General features: G+C 35.4%; 1 protein-coding gene across 7 annotated transcripts in view; it reads left to right on the top strand.

Moving 5' to 3' along the window:
* The window catches only part of PALLD (palladin, cytoskeletal associated protein), a 201,944-nt gene that overhangs the window by 40,006 nt on the left and 143,930 nt on the right, over nt 1-18,008 (top strand). The window contains exon 1 of one of the 7 annotated variants that reach the window (XM_051790149.1): nt 13,344-13,879. The exons of the other annotated variants lie outside the window; for them this stretch is intronic. The gene's annotated coding sequence lies outside the window, so the exon portion shown is untranslated. Of the gene's footprint in view, nt 1-13,343; nt 13,880-18,008 lie in introns of those variants that run through there. 7 annotated transcript variants of the gene reach the window in all.

Raw genomic sequence — 18,008 nt, 5'->3', positions numbered from 1 at the left:
TTAGTGCTAAATAATTTGTTATCCAAGTCTTTTTCAGTGGTCCCATCTTTGGTTCGCTATATATTAATACCAGCAAGCCTTGGATTGCTACTCCTCCTTAAACATTAGCGCGCCCATTTTAAAAAGTACTTCAAGGATGCTCAAGGAAACTGTTGGTGTTTAGTCTGCTTGTTAAACTGAAACTTTTACAATATACTAATTAATACACATAGATTCCATCACCTTGTATTGGGAAAAAAAGTAATTATGTGATGTCACATTTAATGATATTATCCTTCTAGCTGATGTGGTATCAACCTGCCTTCTCTCTGGTGATGACTGAAAACTGACAATCCAATCTCTAAAATTATCTTTGCCATTAGGTAATGTTGTGTAAAGTACACATATTAGGTGGTATCTCTTAGGAAGAAAAGCTGCAAGCAGGCGTACTGAGTGTACTTCAATTTTTAATTTCATCCTCCTGTGTGTGTTAGTTTGCATTCATGACTAAACTTGGTGAGAAAATTTTTACTTAAAAAAAATTGAAAATGCCAAATTATTCTTCTAGTCACTTGTAGGATACTTAGAATGTCTTCAGTAGAAAGATTCTCAACCCTTTTGTAATTTTCTAAACTCCTTACAGCCTGGATTTTGTGTTCTGCTTAATATATCTGTAGACATACTGTTGTTTATACCTAATCCCTTTTTTAAATTTCACTTGACTTTCAGAGGCTTGCTGATAACATTTTGCCAGTTTGAAGGTGTAACATCTTCATACCACACTGTCGTTGTCAAGCAGCAGGGCAAGGCACTACCTCAGACGCCTCTCTACTGCACTCTAGTGTATATCATCTGGATATTTCCCCGCTAATAGACAGTCTTTCCAAAATTCTGATGACTTCTGTATGCCTATAGTCTTTCCTTCCCCTCTTGGTTTTTGATACAGAATGGCAAACATTAAAGCAAAATGTAGTATTCTGTGTTTTGCTTCCTCCTCTGAGGGTTGTTGTACCTTGAAAGGAGGTTTTAGTGACTTTACTCGTGGCAATAAATGGAAATTCAAACTGCTTGCTTTCAGTTGTGTGCTGATGCTTTCAGGAATCTAATGAAGTTATTCAAAATTAGTCACCTGGAAGAAGAGTTCAATATTTACCTGCCTAGCTTTGAGCTAATGTTGCCTGTACTTAGGTGCTTAAAAGGATCTGACATTTGGGCAGCTTATTTTTGCACTTCTTTGACTAGGGAATGAAGCCAACTATGCTATGATATGCTTTGCAGTGACATTGAGCTGAGATATGCAGAACATTTGCATGAGAATCCATATTACAAAAAGGGTGCAAAATCTAAAGAAAAGTAACTTCTGAAGGAGATAGCTTTATGTGTGCCCAGTCTGTGTCAATCATGCAGCCCCCTTTGTATGTAATCAAAGTCTGTCTAGAATACAAATAGCTGTTAAAAAAGTAAACTAAATCCAAATTAAACCTATTTTTTTCTCTAGTGAACACCTCAGAACATAAATTTCTGTTTTCTAACTAATTATTTTTTTCAGGCAGCAAAAAGCAGTATAGAGAAGGAAGGTCTTGAACCTCTGACTTCGTTATATGAGTTTAATAATGGATGTGAACTATTTATCTTACCCATTGGTTGGCATCTGTTCTTGTTTTTCTATTCTTCTCTGATTTGATGAATATGGAAAGGAACCCAGAAAAGTATCCTTGGTTTTGAATGCATATTTACATGGAAGGTCTGCAATATCTTAGTACACAGATAATGTAATACTTGTGAAATTGAGACTGTGCAATTTGAGGTGCTTTACACAAATCATATTATGAGCTCTAAGTAGTTTAAAGTCTTTATAGTCTTGTTCAGTACTTCAGTTGTACAAGTAGCGACTCTCATAATTTTTATTCAATGTCATATGTTGAAATGCATACACTTTAATATAAATATGTTTTTATATACATACTAGCAATTTTAATTAAAATCTTGTTCATGCTTGTGTGTATTGACCTGCTTGCCCCTTAAATTAGAATATTATTTCACATCCCCAGTAACTTGTATTTGGAGCACCATTGAGTTGAGTCTCCTTCTCATTCAACAGCTTGTTACTCTTCCAAAGAGCAGTAAAATAAGAGGGAATACAAAGTGGTTGTTTATGAACCACCTAGGTCTGGCTGGGCTCACCCCCTCTTCCCAGACTAGAAGGGTAATTGCAGATCAGCAAGATACATGCTTAACTTAGATTTAGAAATGCCCAGGTTTCCTTCCAAAGACACTTCTGTTGAAAGTTACTATGCAAGATCTTCTACAGACAGCTGCCTTTTGGAACTGAAAAGCTGTTCATGTAAAGCTGGTGGCAAAGACAGACTTAACTCAACTTACGTGGTTTTTTGGTTACTTTCAAAGTGGGTAAACTGCCTATAGAAAATGGAGTAGTATTACCTAACAAGCTTTGATTTCTTTGTAAGGCTAGAGCATAGCAGTGTCTTTCTGCCTCTACCAAGTTAAGGGCCCCAATGTTTGTAATTGCATAAATATATAAGCAAGTAAGTGTGAATTTATTTCTATTCCCCACATTCATGGATCACTGCAACAAGTAGTGAGATATCAACATTAATATCTATGACAGGAGTAGTAAAGGGCAAAGAGAAGGAAAAAGAATGACATGTTTTGCATGAATTTACAACATACATAGAGTAAAATGTCTTCCACTTTACATCAGAAATTGTCACTCTCAGTGGTATCCAAAGGGAAGGCTGTGAATAAACTTTGGCAAACAGAGGTGCTCTGCCTGTGTCCTGGGAGCTCTGACTGGCATGTGGCAATGGGATGTTACTTCTGGCATTGAGTGGGCTTGATCCTCTGCTGAGTCCCTGGCATACCAGTCTGTGTAGCAAAGATCTGTGAAGACATCAAGAACTTGGCAGCATTATCTATATCTTAACAATACAACAAGCCTTGATTTGCCAACAGGTATTGCATGAGTTCATTCACTGAAGGCAAAAACAAAAGCCAGCTTTTCAGTGAGAGGGGAAAGAGAACTTCTTGCCAGCTGCATTACTCATTAGTTCTCTCAGCTTAGCTTAACCCTTTTGTGCACAGTGAAGCTGTGAGAGAGCAAGGAGAGTTTGAATGCTTTGTGGATGCTTTCTGCATTTGTTCATCAGCTGCTATAGAGCAGCTGGCCATGCTGCGAGACTGAAACTCTAAGAATGTGTTTCCAGATCTGCTTGGGCAGTTTGCCCTCCAGTTTGTGAGGCTGTTGTTGAAGGTATGCAAAGATCACAAATACTGCTCTGGAGAGCAGCAGGATATCTGGTTAAGAAATTTGTGATTGTGTATGCATGGAGTATCCATTTTTCACCATAAATCCTATTTGTCATGCAATTAGCTCAGAGCTTGCATAGCAAAATGATGTAGAAAGTGATCAGGTTCTACCACGAAATACACAGTCTTTTTGCTTTTATTTCTGTATACTTGTTGCTGGTGCTCATACCATACTGAGATATTTTTGTATATGAACAGGGTGCAACTACCTTGTTAAATAATATTGGTCTGAAGGAAAACAACATATTGATAGCATTTCATCTCCAAATGCAAGCTGAAGGGATGTTAAGTCTGTAAGACAGACACTTGAAAAGCAGACTGTGGCCTCCTGTATGGTAGGCTTCTTGCTCTGGCTGCCAGTAGTGCTGTAACTTGCTCCGTCTATCTACCAGGGCTGCAGAGCAATCTTTAAATCGACAGCATTATCTATGATTCATTTAAGCTTACTCAAGTGAGAAAGAACTTTGCTGGAGAGTTGAGAGAGCCTCTGGGCTCTGTTTTGAAGGGCTATACCCTCTTTTAGGAAGAGGGCTCAGGGGGAAGAGTGGAGGTAAAATATGTGCTTCAGGCACAGTGCACTAGAGGAAAAGCATCTCAGCTTTTTCTGTCTAATGATCTCTTGCTTAGCCATTTCTATAGCTATGACTTATCTATAAGAAGTCACCTTCTGTGGATGATGTCCACATTTAAATGCTTCTGTTCAAAAAGCACTTCTGATGGACTGTGTACATTAATTGCCCAAACACGTGTTCATTACAATTTCACCTAATCTTTGCCAGGTATCCTGAAACTTCCTTCTCTGCAAAACTTTGTAAATTCAGCTTTTTCATAGCAATACTTTACATGGCATGAAGTTAGGAAAGCTTATCTCTCAAAAATATAAAAACTGTAACAAAGACTGTTCCTCTTTGATTTTGTTTGCAACAGTGTTCCTTTTTTTACTAATTTTGTTTGTTGTTCTTGTTAAAAGAACACATTGTTGAAAGAAACGTTTAACAAAGGTTTTTTCTAAAATAAGAAACCAGAAGGGCTTCCTTGTTGGTGCAAATCATTATGGAAAATTATTGTTTTGTTTGCTCAGCTGCCTGTTGAGTTACCTTGTACGTACTGGCGTACAAGTATCAATGTCAACACAGCACAGAATTTTTGGTAACAAAGGGACATAGAAGGTGTTGCAAGGTTTGAGGGTTGACACTGATGCTCTTGTGAGGAAGCGAAAGTGATTTGTGTGACACAGCATTGTAACGTATTATGATGGTGAAAATATGAATTGTGTATATCTGTAAGAAATCATCCCTGAAGAATAGCTGGGGTTTTATTGCTTGTAAAATTAAAAAGTTGTATGCATTAGGTTGATTGGATAGAGGTAAGAAATCACTTCTTGAATTGGCCCAAACTAACTGGAAATGTTGCCTATTGCAAAGGGGCATAAACTTCATCTTTGAGGGGTCTGAAAAAAAGAAATCTCTAACCAGAATGATTTAATAAATAGTCTGATTTTCTAAAACAGATTAATACTTTAAATATTTCAAAAATAAGGTTTTAATAAACAGAACCTGCTGGGTATTGATTGGTAACATAAAACATCTGAGGGACTATAGAAAGAAATTTAATTTAAAAATAACATTAAAGACCACAAAAAAAAAAAATCTTGGGTACAGCTTTGGTTACTATTGGCTACTATCAAATCCATGTAGCATTGTATTTTTCTGGTTTGGTTGGGGTTTTTTGGTTTGGTTTGGTTTTTTATTTATTTATTTTTATTGTTTAATTTATCTGTGATTTCATTTCCTGAACTCATTTTCCTCTGAACTCAAGAATAGAAATATGTGGTTTACCTCAAGTTACTTTTGAAGAATTACTGCTGCATGCTTAATCCATCTGAATAGCACTTTTAAGATTTTTTTCAAATCTTGAAAGGGGATTTGTACTAGAAGTAGGTGAAGCAGGCAGCCTGGTAAAACTCAGCCTTCACTCCATAGATACCCAAACAGCCCAAGCAAGCTTGATTCTATATAAAAAGAATTGATTGATGTTCAAGTGAGGCCTGTTCCAGGCAATGCATAAACTGGGATCTCCTTAAGGTCCAGTCAGCAGTCTCTGCTAGGTGATCTATTGGGAGGTTTTCCCCCACCTGACTCAATCCTCAGTGTTTGTGCCAAAATATCTTTTCTGGAAATCATCCTTCAAGAAATTGCATAGTTTATTTTAAAAAAATGTGTGTGTTGACTCTAAAGTGAATATGCAAAGAATGAGATTTTATTTTTAAAAATTTTCAAGAATAAGGTATACTTCTGGCAATTATTTAATTTTGCTTTAATTTCTTTTTCTGCTGATAACAATACTGGCATTATGACAAATATTAATTCCTAAGTTATTTCTAGTCCTTATTCACTAAATCTAAATGTCATTTCTGGGTCTTGTTTCTTTGATATGGAAAATATTTTAACCTTTTAATATATAGTATCTCTCAAAATTTGATGTTACAAAAGTTTGAGAAGGAAAAATTTTAACCACCTTTGTAACTTGCTTTTAAAAGGAAACACCAATAGTGGTAGAAATTCTCTTTTTACGTAAATAGACATACGTATTGTTTTTCCCTTAGCAGTTGGGCATGGTTTTTTGACTTATTTAGATTCTACTCTTGTTTAACATAAAGCATTTTTACAAACAATTTACATGTCCTGTTAATAGTAAACCAAAGAATCATAAGGGGCTTTTGAAAGCAAAGTCTTGGTATTATGAGTGAAAGAACTTCTTGTGTACTGATTAATTTGACAACAGAACCCAATAGAAGGGTTTGTTTCTTCAATTTATCTGCTTTTGTTATGAGAATTTATAAATGCTGGCTGACCATCAACTCTTTTGCATACTTCTACTGCTTAGTAAACACATCTTGAAAAAAATGAAGCATTTTTCACTTGGCTTAAACTAATCACTGTTTCATTAAAAGGAGGTTGTTCTTCCCATTTAAAAGCTTTGTGGCTGTTGATTCTCAATGTGCTGTTTGCTGAGAATAGAAGAATTTATTGTATAGTGAGAAGGGCAGAATGGTTGTAGTTTTGCATGGGTTTGCTGTAAATAATGCAACTTACTTTTTAATAGCTGTTATATGAATTTCAGGGTTGCCTTGCTGTCAGTTAAAACAGTTCATCACAGTTCAAGAACTGAACCTTTAGGACATGAGAAAAAATAGGGGGTTTCCTTCCCTCCTTTAGCTACACTTTATTTAGTTCTATTTTTTACAACATGCTCTTTGTGTCAATGTTAAATATACTTCTATTTAAATGGAAATGCAGCAGTTTCTGGATTACTTCATTTAATACTCCTTTCACTAATAGAGGGTGCAGAAATGTATTCTTTGAAGGCTCATCTAGAATGGGATAAAATGATTACTATACTTTTGGAAAGAACCGTGGTTTTAAAAATAAAACAACAAAAAAACCACCCCACCTTTGGAATATGAGATGTGGTGGGTGGAAGGGTTTGGACCCCACAGACCTCTTGCTATATTGCTACATTTTATTATTAAACTCCTGATAGTTACTAGATCATAACACAAGAATTTTGGCATTGCTTATATTAAAAAAAAAAAAAAAAAAAGAAAAAGAAACAAACATGAACTAAGCTAAGAACTAATATAAATAATTCTCCTTCACAGTCTTTGTTCTTAAAAGATTTTTAGAACTGCAACAGAAGTAAGGAAAAAAAGAAGGAGTATATTGTAGAAGATTTAGTGATCTTTTTTTTAAATCAAGGAAACCACCTCCTCTAAGTTTAAACTCAAAGAAAAATTTTATAATCTTCTGCCTTTGACTTCTTGTTTCTCTGATAAAATAGATTTGGTGGTCCGATGGCAGCAGCATCATCTGCTGACACCAGTTGGCATAGAGAAGGATGTACTGGTAATGCTGGAAGCCTTGTTTTAAGAACTAATAACAGCTGCTCGGCTTTTACAGAACACAAGAATTGTGTTGGTATTGGAATCTGGTCTGTTGTCCCAACCTTTTGCCTTGTCATCTTGGAAAGACAGACTGCTAAATGCCTGTGGTTCCAGTTCCTTTAGTAATGTGACCATGGATATTCTGTATTGTGTTCAAGCAATATTTTTTTTCTGATGTCCTTCATAGATTTTCTGTAGTAAATAGTATGAGATAATGGCAGGAAATAAAATCATGGGGAAAAAAGGAGACAGAATAGAAGCAGAACTTGTGAACGTTCACACTGAAAATTATATTACAAGTGATGCCTTAAGCCCCTATTAGTATTTATTTTTCTAATTGTTTAGGCTTTATGAGTTTTATAAGTAGTAGAAGTAGACTCTAAAAGCAGCAATCCTCACTCCCTTTCCCTGTAATACCAGTGGTTTACACATTCCTTAACCCTCTTACCCCATTCTATGCTCCCTATATCAAATCTACCCCTGAATTCAGTGGCAATGTTTAGTCTCTTGTCAAGGCAAGGCCTAGGCTGTTTAGAGAACAGCCATATCAAGGCCTGAATAACGAAACGGAGTCAGGAATTAGGTGACTATGTACCCTTTGTGCTCTGAAGATTATGAAGATGGGGAAGAGGTGGTCCCAAAAAGCCCCCAGACCCAATTCTCACGGGGTGGACCCGGGGTGGTCCAGAGCAAAGGCTATGGGGTGGACACACACGGGATTGGACAGATAATATTATAAAATGTAACATCTCGGGCACAGCTGCGCGCATGTCTTGTAGCATCTATTGCCTTGGCACAATTAAACCCTTTCCTTATTCACCCCTAATTTACTGCTCCTAAGGTTTTTTTCTTTAGCACCAGCCAAGCAGGCATCACAAGAGTTGAAACAATTTTTAGGTGTAGCTCATTATTTGCAATCAAAGCTGGTATCGTTTTCTAACTCTATATTGGATTTATAATTTTTTATGAGAGGAGGAGTGTAATTCTCTCTAATGTCTTTTAAAGTATTCATTTATTTCTGAAGATCTATGATTCTGAATGAGCATATATGCCTTATCAAGAAAGATGTACTTGGATTTTTACTTTCTGACAGAATATAATGGAGAACTGTTACCCATTTCTACACTCTAGGTTTGTATTTTCTCTCAATATGAGAATGAAGGTGAACTAAAACTGCAGATAAATAGATGCATCAGAGAAAGCATAAGATTCTCATATTCAATAGCAATTAGAAGAATAATTCCCACGAGCTATAACCTCAGGCAGAATATCCTCAGTGTATGAATCATATGGACAATGCATGTATTAAATAAGTAGATGAGTTGAGTTTTAGAAATGTTTGGTTCCTTCATCTCCACCCTGCAATTATCACAGTTCATGCACCCTTTTAAGGTGCTTTTACATTTAATCACTCAGTAATTAAAATGGAATCTATTTCAGCACTGATTATTATATACTTAACCTGAGATTACAATGGATTCAATAAATAAACAAAAGAAGTAGCTGATTCTTTAAGTTTCTGAATAAATACTTCAGCCATTTGACTTGTTTGGGCTTGGGATGCCTGCATGTGTTTCCCCTCAATGTAAAAAAAATTCCATTGAAATCAGATGTAGCTGATTTGGCAAGTAATGGTTAATAAGACTGTTCTTGGGCTTTTTGGTCTCTGGGGAATTCCTGTTGCTATTTGAATGACAGATGTATACTCTACAAGGTTTCTACATTCTTCTCTTGCTCTGAAATATCATTCATGTGGTTTGACTGACTCTCAGGCCTAAGTAGAGATGAGTAGGATTTTTATTAGTATAATTGTAACAAATATGTATTTCTATCAGTTTGTTATGATTCAACTATAAAACACTTGGAAAACCAAACTCGTCTGTACGTACACTGCCAGTATGATATAGATACTAATCTTGATAGCATTTTGTTGGAGGCTGTAGCTTGTAGGTACCATTCATTTTACCAGTTATTGACTTTAAAAAGCTTTTGATTTCTTTGAAACTTCAGTTTAGGCATGATATTGATTCTGACCTTGAATTGTCTGGAAGAAATATCATCAATTATTCTGAGATATCTGAATACATCCCTTTTTATACACAGCTTATGCAGTTGTTTCTAATACCTTGTTCTGCATCTCTACTGCATATATATAAGTGAATTAACAATGTTTGTAAATAGAAACACTGGAGAACCCAAAGACAGAATTATGTATATTCTCTTGTCTTTAAAATAAGAAAGCTTTTGTGTAAAGAAAGCATTATGAAAACTTCATTTTCCTCTTATTTAGATAATATTTTCTGTAAAAGTTTAATCAAAAAATGTGGGGAAGGAGGGTAGTTCTATTTCTCTTAAATAAATATTGACTTACACTATACCTCTGTGACAAAAAAAAAGGATTTGAAACTATACAGTAAATCTCGCTTTCAAAAATGTCTCAATGCTCTTTAGGCCCTTCAGAGAATGAAATTCCAATATTAAATAACTTCAGAACATGCAAATACTTTGCGCATTATCTTTACAGAGTAAAAGTTCCTCTCTAACCCTATGCCACAGAAATACTTTCACTTTTTAAAAGAACACAGATCTTTAGGAGAGAGCAAAGGAGATGGGGAACAATCATGCTTTGGGTCAGTAGTCGCAGAAACCATGGAAAGGCTGTATGGATAGAAAAAGCAAAACCTTTAAATGTTTCATAATCAAAGATAAATTTGGCATGAGTCATCATTTAAACAATTTAGGTATGTAGATACCAAAAGGAAAATATTTAAATTAGGAAAATACAGACTGTCTGACCTCAGTCTTCTACCTTTTTGCATTTGTCACCAGTTTTGTTTCTTTTATTAGATTATAGCCCTTGTCTTGCAAGTATTCCCTACATCCAAACACTGTGACCTTTATTGCTGAATGCCAAATTTACTTTGGCTATATTGGAAACACATTACTGTGTACAAAATACAAGACACTGAAATTGTTAAATGGCCCAGTTTACCAGAGCTTTTGTCCAGTAAAGGCTCAAAAGAAGAGAGTAAAATTTGGCTTTTTCCTCTTAATACATTGTTATTATTGTATTATGCTATTATTCTTAGAAGACTGAAAAAATGAAATATAATGGCTTTTTGATGCAAGTAGTCCAGGAGGGTCCACCATAACCTCTCTGAATGGACCTTACAATATAGTAATATGAGAAAATCTTGACTTTTAGAAGCTACTAGCAGTAGCTCTGACATTGTTTAGAACACTGTGATCACCCTTAAGGACTCTTTAAAATCTGTTTTATTTTTTGCTCATTCTAATTTCTGATGTATTATCTAATGCTTCAGAAATTACTATATCCATCAATCAATTTATGATGGCTATATCTTAACAGTCAAAGCATTATGAACACAAACTGTGTCATTTCTGTATGTAATAGGGATGATATTTCAATGAAAGAATTTGTAATATATATATTTTCTTTATTATATTTTCTTTATAATTATGTATATAGGGTAATGTATATATTTTCTTTTTCTTCCTTCCTTATTTAGAAATGAAAATCGTTGGAAAACAAGCTGAATTTTGATTGATGTTCATTTGAAACTTGCAACTGAACTGTTCGTAGGCAGAAAATAAGACATATTACTTGGAGCAGATCAGCTGCAAATTAGCAAATATACAATTGTGAGTTTCCTAAATGCTGTAGAGTTTCTTTATATTTGAGGTAAATGACAACACTATTAGTGTAGTAATTGTTTATGCAACTGAGGCCCCTGAAAAATTCAATCTTTTAGTTCACTAGTTACACAATAACAAGTAATTCCAGGGGTTTTGTGTATTTTTTTTCTTTGTGTTGCATGTGTTCCATCTATGTAGACAACAGAGAATAACGAGAATGTAGTGTCTAGGCTAGTAATGATTCATTTGATGGATTAATATTGTGGAGCATCAGCTACTGAAACACTCAATGTTAATTTGTCATATAAGGTTGGAATTTTTAATTGTCTGGATTTCAAATTCTCCTGAAAACAGCATTGCAGTTTTGGGTCTGGTTATGATAACAATGCTCAGACAGGAAAAGAGGTGACAGCTCCCCATAACGTTTTTGTTTGCTTCCTTTTTTTGTCTTTATGTTTTATAACTTTACTGAATTCATATTCCGTCAGGCCTCTACTTTTCCATAACAGCAAAACAAATTCAAGTGTCTAGACTAAATTGGGTTTTGGACTAACCTCTCTCATCTGGAGACTCAATTGCATAGGGAACTAGACGTGGGCTTATTGTTATCCATTCAAAGCGTTTGTTTTTCAGGTTAGAACTATAGTTAGCCAAGTCAGCAAATTTAATGCACCTGATGTGCAAGATAGGATAAGGTGTGGACTAAAGGCTCTCAGGTAATCTTATCTGTTCTTGGACTTTACTTGCATGTGAAATTTTTCAGGTTAAATTTTGGCTGGCAAACTTCAGCACAGCAAAGGAAGCCAAACTTTGTAATGCTACCAAGTACCCACAGAAGAGTACATTGCAGTAGGACTCGGTGAACATCCTGATAAAGAACTTGGATTTACTGTAACTTTTATAGCCTTATAATATATTGAAATTCAGTCTCTAGTGAATATGCAGGAAGGCAAACTTAAATCATCATAACTTCCTTACATTCCAGATGGTTTCTATGGGCTTCTGAGATTTACCTTCAACATAGAGTGTATTTGTAGTTTTAAAATTTATCGTTAAATTATTTTGCTACTAGTTTTGGAAAAACGCTGTAATTTCTTTAATGTAATAGGAATGAAGGAAAATGTATTATATCTGTTCTATTAAACTTAAGCTCCTATCCAAAGCTTCATTATTTTTACTAAAGAATAAAAAAAAGGTAGATCCAGAAGTACAGATGCTGGATATGGAAATCATAGGCCTGAACTATACTGTCTCCCTCTTCGAGGAACAAAGTCTTGTGTAAACAGGAGGCTGGTTCATGGTGTCATTGTTGAAACCTGCACACTGGAGTCTATTTTCTAACTAGTTTCTTCCTTCTTTCCCACTTTTATTTCGATTGTGTAGATTTGTATTTCAAAACCATTCATAGTGGAATTTGACCAGTTTTGTTCTAAAATACCCAGCACCATATCAGATACCTCAAAATCATGGGCTAAGCTATTCTGCATGAGATTAAATGGAATCCAAAATTGCTTTGACCTTTCTTTATATTGTTATGTTTAAATTAAATCTTAATTAAACTCTTCACAGAGAGTAGCATGATAAAAGCATAACTTGTATTATGTTATCTTGTAATGTTTTGAAGGCAGTTCCATGAGACTGAAGCCCTACTAAAAAAGTAAAGATTCTCCGTAACATTAGCTGATCATAGAGACTGTTTCTGGGCTTATAAGTGGTTTTAGAGGTCCTCAAATTGATTTGATGGAGTCTTGATTAAATACAAGTACTAAAAAAAAATATTTGGGGTATCATTAGTGAATTATTATTTTCCTTAAATTTGTTGCTTATTTATTAATGACAATTTTAAAGATTTTTTTAAAAGCTCACAATGATTAAAATCAATATTCTAAGGCTTTTAACAGAAAAAGAAAATTCACAATTTTTACATTATAGCTTTCTGATTATCCAGGAAGGAATTTAATTTCTTTTATTTTTTATGTGGGGTTTTCTTCTTTGTGCTGTGTTTATAGGTGTTGATTTTCATTTTGACAGAGAATACTGTTCAGTATGTGGAATCAGTTTTTAAAAATTTCTGAAGAATCACGGCACAGTTAAACTATATAAAGATTTTTATATCCCCATTTCTGGATTATATTGTAAACTTGCAACATTTGCTATTTTGAAAATCAACACTAAGCAGTATCTGGAAATACTTAGGACTGAAATTTAGGAACTTCTGGACAGGCAAATGTGACACTTTATTATGGCATGTAGTAAACTTCATTAGTAGTTTCTGTTTTTTCTCTCCAGTTTGCAAACAAACGCACACACTGTGAAATGCATGCTGGCTGCAGTATTATGAAGTAGATCGCTACTAAATCATGTGTTTCGTGACGTGTTCTTGTAAGTGTAGAGCTCCCCAGTTACAATTTAATAGCGCAATCATATGAGTTGCAAGTCACAATGGAATTTTTTCCCTACCTACTCTTGAGATCAAAATCTTAGGGCAGAGACACTCTCAGTACATGCGATAAGAGGAGAGAGAATGAGGGGAGACGGCTTACTACATGACTTCCTTCATGTTATTTTTGGATATGACTAGCATTCCTCCTCTTACACACACCCTCTTTTTCCCCAGCCCCCATCTCTTACATGCATTACAAGCTCATGCAAACACTCTCACGTACTCTGCAGCAAAAGCAAGAGCAACAGTTGGACTGAAGCCAGAGGACTTAAACTCCGCTTCCTCGTTGCCAGCAGGCTTTGTTCTTTGGAATCAGTCAGAACTAGGGAGAACGTCTTCATTGCCGATCGTGGTGGTTGGAATTTGGCAGTTCAGCTGTCTATTAAATTTTTCTGTGCTCCTCTGCGAACTAGACTGAATTTAGAGCAGCAAAGCTAAGACCAGCTGGGGCTGGTCAAGAAATAAAGGACCCAGAGACCATCAGCTATCAGCCTGTTTGCGGGGGGTGGGGGTCCCTCTGTTCCACAACGGTAAGTGCCAGCATTAAATATGTATAAAGATGCAAGAAACTATAAGGTGCTTTAGCTTACTACAATAGAGGAGGGGAAAAAAGTACATGAGTGAATCATACAGTGTGTGCTATTACAGTGGTCTTGGAACAGAGCCTAGCAGTAAAATGTTCCTCATTTCTCCCTTTCCAAAAAGCTCTATCAGAATGTATCTATTTTAGCAAAATTCCTATGTGTCTGTACAATTTTGGAAAGCTTTCCAAATGGCTTTGTTATTGTTTTTTCTGCAAACCTGTTTTGTTTTGAACCATGTATAGTATAGAGTAACTTTAACTAGCAGAGTAACTCATTTTTGAACTTGGGAAGTAAAGATTTTCCATCACAAAGGATATGAGTAGAACTAAAGTTCAAGAGGATGGTGGAGTGAAAAGGGATGAGATGCTTCTTAAGATCAGTTAGTTTATAGGCACCCAAAATAAACTTGTTTTAAATGATTGGCATTCATTCAGAGCACATCCCCCTCCCCCTTCCTCTCCCCGGTGTTGAGAGCAAAGTGAATCTCTTTTTAAAAAGAAAAAACTTTGAGAGTTTACTGTTTTAGGGCATGCAATTGAAAGCTAATGTAGCTAGTGTAAAAGAGTGTAGGCTTGGATAAATGACTCTGAGAGACAACAGGAATTACAAAAAGAAACTTGGTTTTCTTTCAATAAGCAAAATTATTTAGCTGTTCTTGCTTTCTGAAAGTGTTAAGACTGCTGCCTTTTAAGTTTATTAACAAAATGTATTGCTGTTACAAAGACCTTTTTTTTCACCTCCCTGTATTGTCTTTAGGAAAAGTTTTATAATGATCAGAAGGGAGGTAGGTTAATTCAAACAACTTGCTTTCAGAAATGCCATCTAGCTGTCAAAGGAAGTTCACTACAGGGACCAATTTATTTCAAAGCTACTGATAAGCCCTGCTATCAGCATGCTATTATGTCTTGCTAGGTGGGTTATCTTAATAAAGTAATAAATAAGAAACCCTTGAAATCTAAAAGTTCAACTGCATAATAAATTTGATAAAGGGGGAAAGACCAGCTGATTGAACGTACTTATGTACTTTAAAAACAAAAACAAGCACACAAGCAAACCTTACTGGGACAATAGATCTGAAAAGGAAAAAATTTCCTTTCCCCTTCCTTTAATTCTGCCTCCATCATTTACTTCAAGTAGTTATTCATTTTTTATTTTTTTTTTGACAAGGTGAATGGTCCCTTCCTCCTACCCACTTACTAACTGCTAGTGATTAGGAACTTGTGAAGGTGAACCTAGTCACGTGAAAAATATGCTGACTGAGCAAATGGGTGATTGTGCAAAGTATAGCAGTCACAGTCAATTAACTGTTTGTTTGAGATCTGTATGTTTGTTTTTTCTAACTCAGAAACTCGAAACCAAAGCTCTTTCATTCTGACTTTCACCCTTCATTTGGAAGAATACTCTACTTGGTGTGGTAGTTGTTAAAAATGTTCCGCTAAATTACATTGCTATGGAATGACTGAGAAACAGTACTCAGCAGCATAGTGTGCAATAAGTTAGGATGTTGGGGACGTTTAGTACACATTTTTCTTACCATGCACTAAGGCATTTCTTTCTATAGCAGATACTCGCTCTATTTATGGCAAGTTATTCACTGAACAGGAATCACACACTAGAAGTAGCAAAGATTCTTTTTCAGAGCTAAAAATGGAATCGTGTTTTTCTGAGTTGGACCCCCCTCTGCCAATGGCACCATGTCAGGTTGCCTCAGCAGCTGCTTTCAGTTTCACAATTTACATGGGTGCTATAATGACATTTTTTCTCATTGATGTGGTGGAAAAATCTGACATCTTTATGCTGTTTTTCCTACTTTGATATGTTAAAGCGTATTTTCTATTGACTGTGAGGTTTGGCAATGAGTGTTGAGTTCAGAGATGGGCCTGTACCAAAATCCCTGGATTCCAACATCCACGAAGTATAAGGTTAATAACTGGATCCAAATGTCTTGGCTCTGGTCTATTCCTGTTTTAAATGCACATCACTTTGGCCACATGTTTAAATTGTTTTTTGAGGTGATTAAGACTGAAAGAAATCTTTCAGGCTCCAGACAGACTTTTAAAGAGGAAGTGGCATTTAAGAATCTTACAGTTATTTAAGGAAAGCTTGCTCATTTGCTGCTTAAACTTGACTTTTAGGAGCCCCCAAGGACCTACATTCCCTTTCCTCTGTTATAACTTTATATATAAGTAATATTTTGGAACTCCTTCTGAGATGTGCTGAGAAAGCGAAGGTGTTTTTGCGTCTGTTGTTTCCACTTGCTCAAGTGGATGAGGGGAGTAGCCAGCAGCATATATTCAGGTAATGCAGGGACCTCAAAAAAATTTTTCATCCTAAGCGATCTGCCTATAAGCTTTTAACAAAGTACCATATACATACTAAACTGTGCAAAAAATTGTGATAGCCCGTGGTAAGAAATACTGTAATGCAATGTAAGAGGATGCACAGATTGTTACTGAAATCATGTATATTCAGCTTTTTTAATTGATTGACTACTTCTGCTCTGGCTAGCTTAATGGATTTAGTGGCTCTCTGTGAGTACAATTACACAGGCATTTGCCAGCTGCTTGTGGTATCTCTGCTTCAGCAAGAAAAGCTGTTCTTTGGCTGTGTTGATTCACTGTGGTTTGTGGCACACAACAGTGATTTATTAGGCAGTAGATGCATTTTTGTTCTCTTTTTCTTGAATGATTGAACTATGATGTCACTTTTTGTCTTGGCTTTAACCTTTTAGAAAACTTTTTTTTTTTTCCTGCAGACTATTCTCTTAACACTAGGGAAGTGGGGAATGTCTCAATGTTCATTGCAGAGCAACTCTGTCTACCCCAGCACATTCCAGGGCCACCGAATCATTTGTGGTGAGAGTGATTCAGATCTGGTTAAGATGATTTAAAAGAGAGGTTATGGGCATACTGCAGTTGTGCATTTAAGAAAATACTGAGAGTTTTTACTGCCTGATTGAGACCACATGGCTCCAACTTAGACTTTTTTTTAACATGGAAATTATTGGCTGGATGTACTCAAACAATTTATTTTTTTAATTGCCTAGAGGCTAAGAGTTGGGGTCATAGCATTTAATGATAAGGTCAGGGTTAAAGCAAATAGTTTTTAGTGTTCCTTTGAATAAAAGGAGAAATGGCTTCTTTGAATATTTTTCATAGAATACAAACATGCCTCTCTTAAATGAGAGCAAATACATCTCAGGAATTCTTTTGGACATTACAGGGTAGTTGGTGACCTGATTTGAGAGAGAGTGAGAAGATAAGGAAGATCTCCCTGTCATAAATCACCATAAATATGTTCCATTCCAAAAACTTTACGGAAAATTTCCAAAGTAAAAAGGAAGGACTACGACCTCTTTTTATTGAATACAGTTTAATTGCTTGCTCTCAATTAGCATTTTGAATTGCTCTTAAGGGGATTGAAAAATTTATATTACTAAACCCTTTCTTAAACTATTGTGACTATCTCCATACAGTATATCCCTAATCTGAAAGATGAGATTGTAATAATCCTTTTTCTTTTTACGCATGTTTTTTATTCTGAAATACTCTTCTTAATAAAATCTTGTTTTTTCCCTCATGCTCTCAGTTATTTCTTCTCAATTATAACATTTCTCCCATAAACTGATGCATAACGTGATATATAACTTCCATCCAAATCTCCCTCAAATGAAAGTATTAGATGATGAATGTTATTTTATATGGATACTTTTGAAATGTGTAAACAAGTCCATGGTGTTTCAAACAGAGAATACAGATCAAAAGTTACAGCAGTGAAAAACACTGTTTATTCTTACCCCTGGTTGGAAGATGAAGCAATAATGAAAGGCAATTCCTACAATTCCTACAGTAATTCTGCATACACTGTAATTTATCTGGAAACAATACATAAGTGGGGTTCTATAACCCTATAAACAATAGTTATGAGCTTTTTGCTATCTTTAAGTATTAGGATAATAAATTTAGCTAAGGGAAACTGTAAAAAAAGAGAATAACCAGTTATGTAGCTGTGTGCACCCATTCGAACTAGTTTCTTGCTTAACATTACGTCTCTCTCTTATTTACAGACCACACGT

This window comes from Manacus candei, unplaced genomic scaffold (genome assembly GCF_025592945.1).
Source record: "Manacus candei isolate 608988 ecotype Guabito, Panama unplaced genomic scaffold, ASM2559294v1 h1tg000028l, whole genome shotgun sequence".
In the NCBI taxonomy this organism is placed as follows: domain Eukaryota; kingdom Metazoa; phylum Chordata; class Aves; order Passeriformes; family Pipridae; genus Manacus; species Manacus candei.
This window is presented reverse-complemented; position numbering and strand designations above follow the sequence as displayed.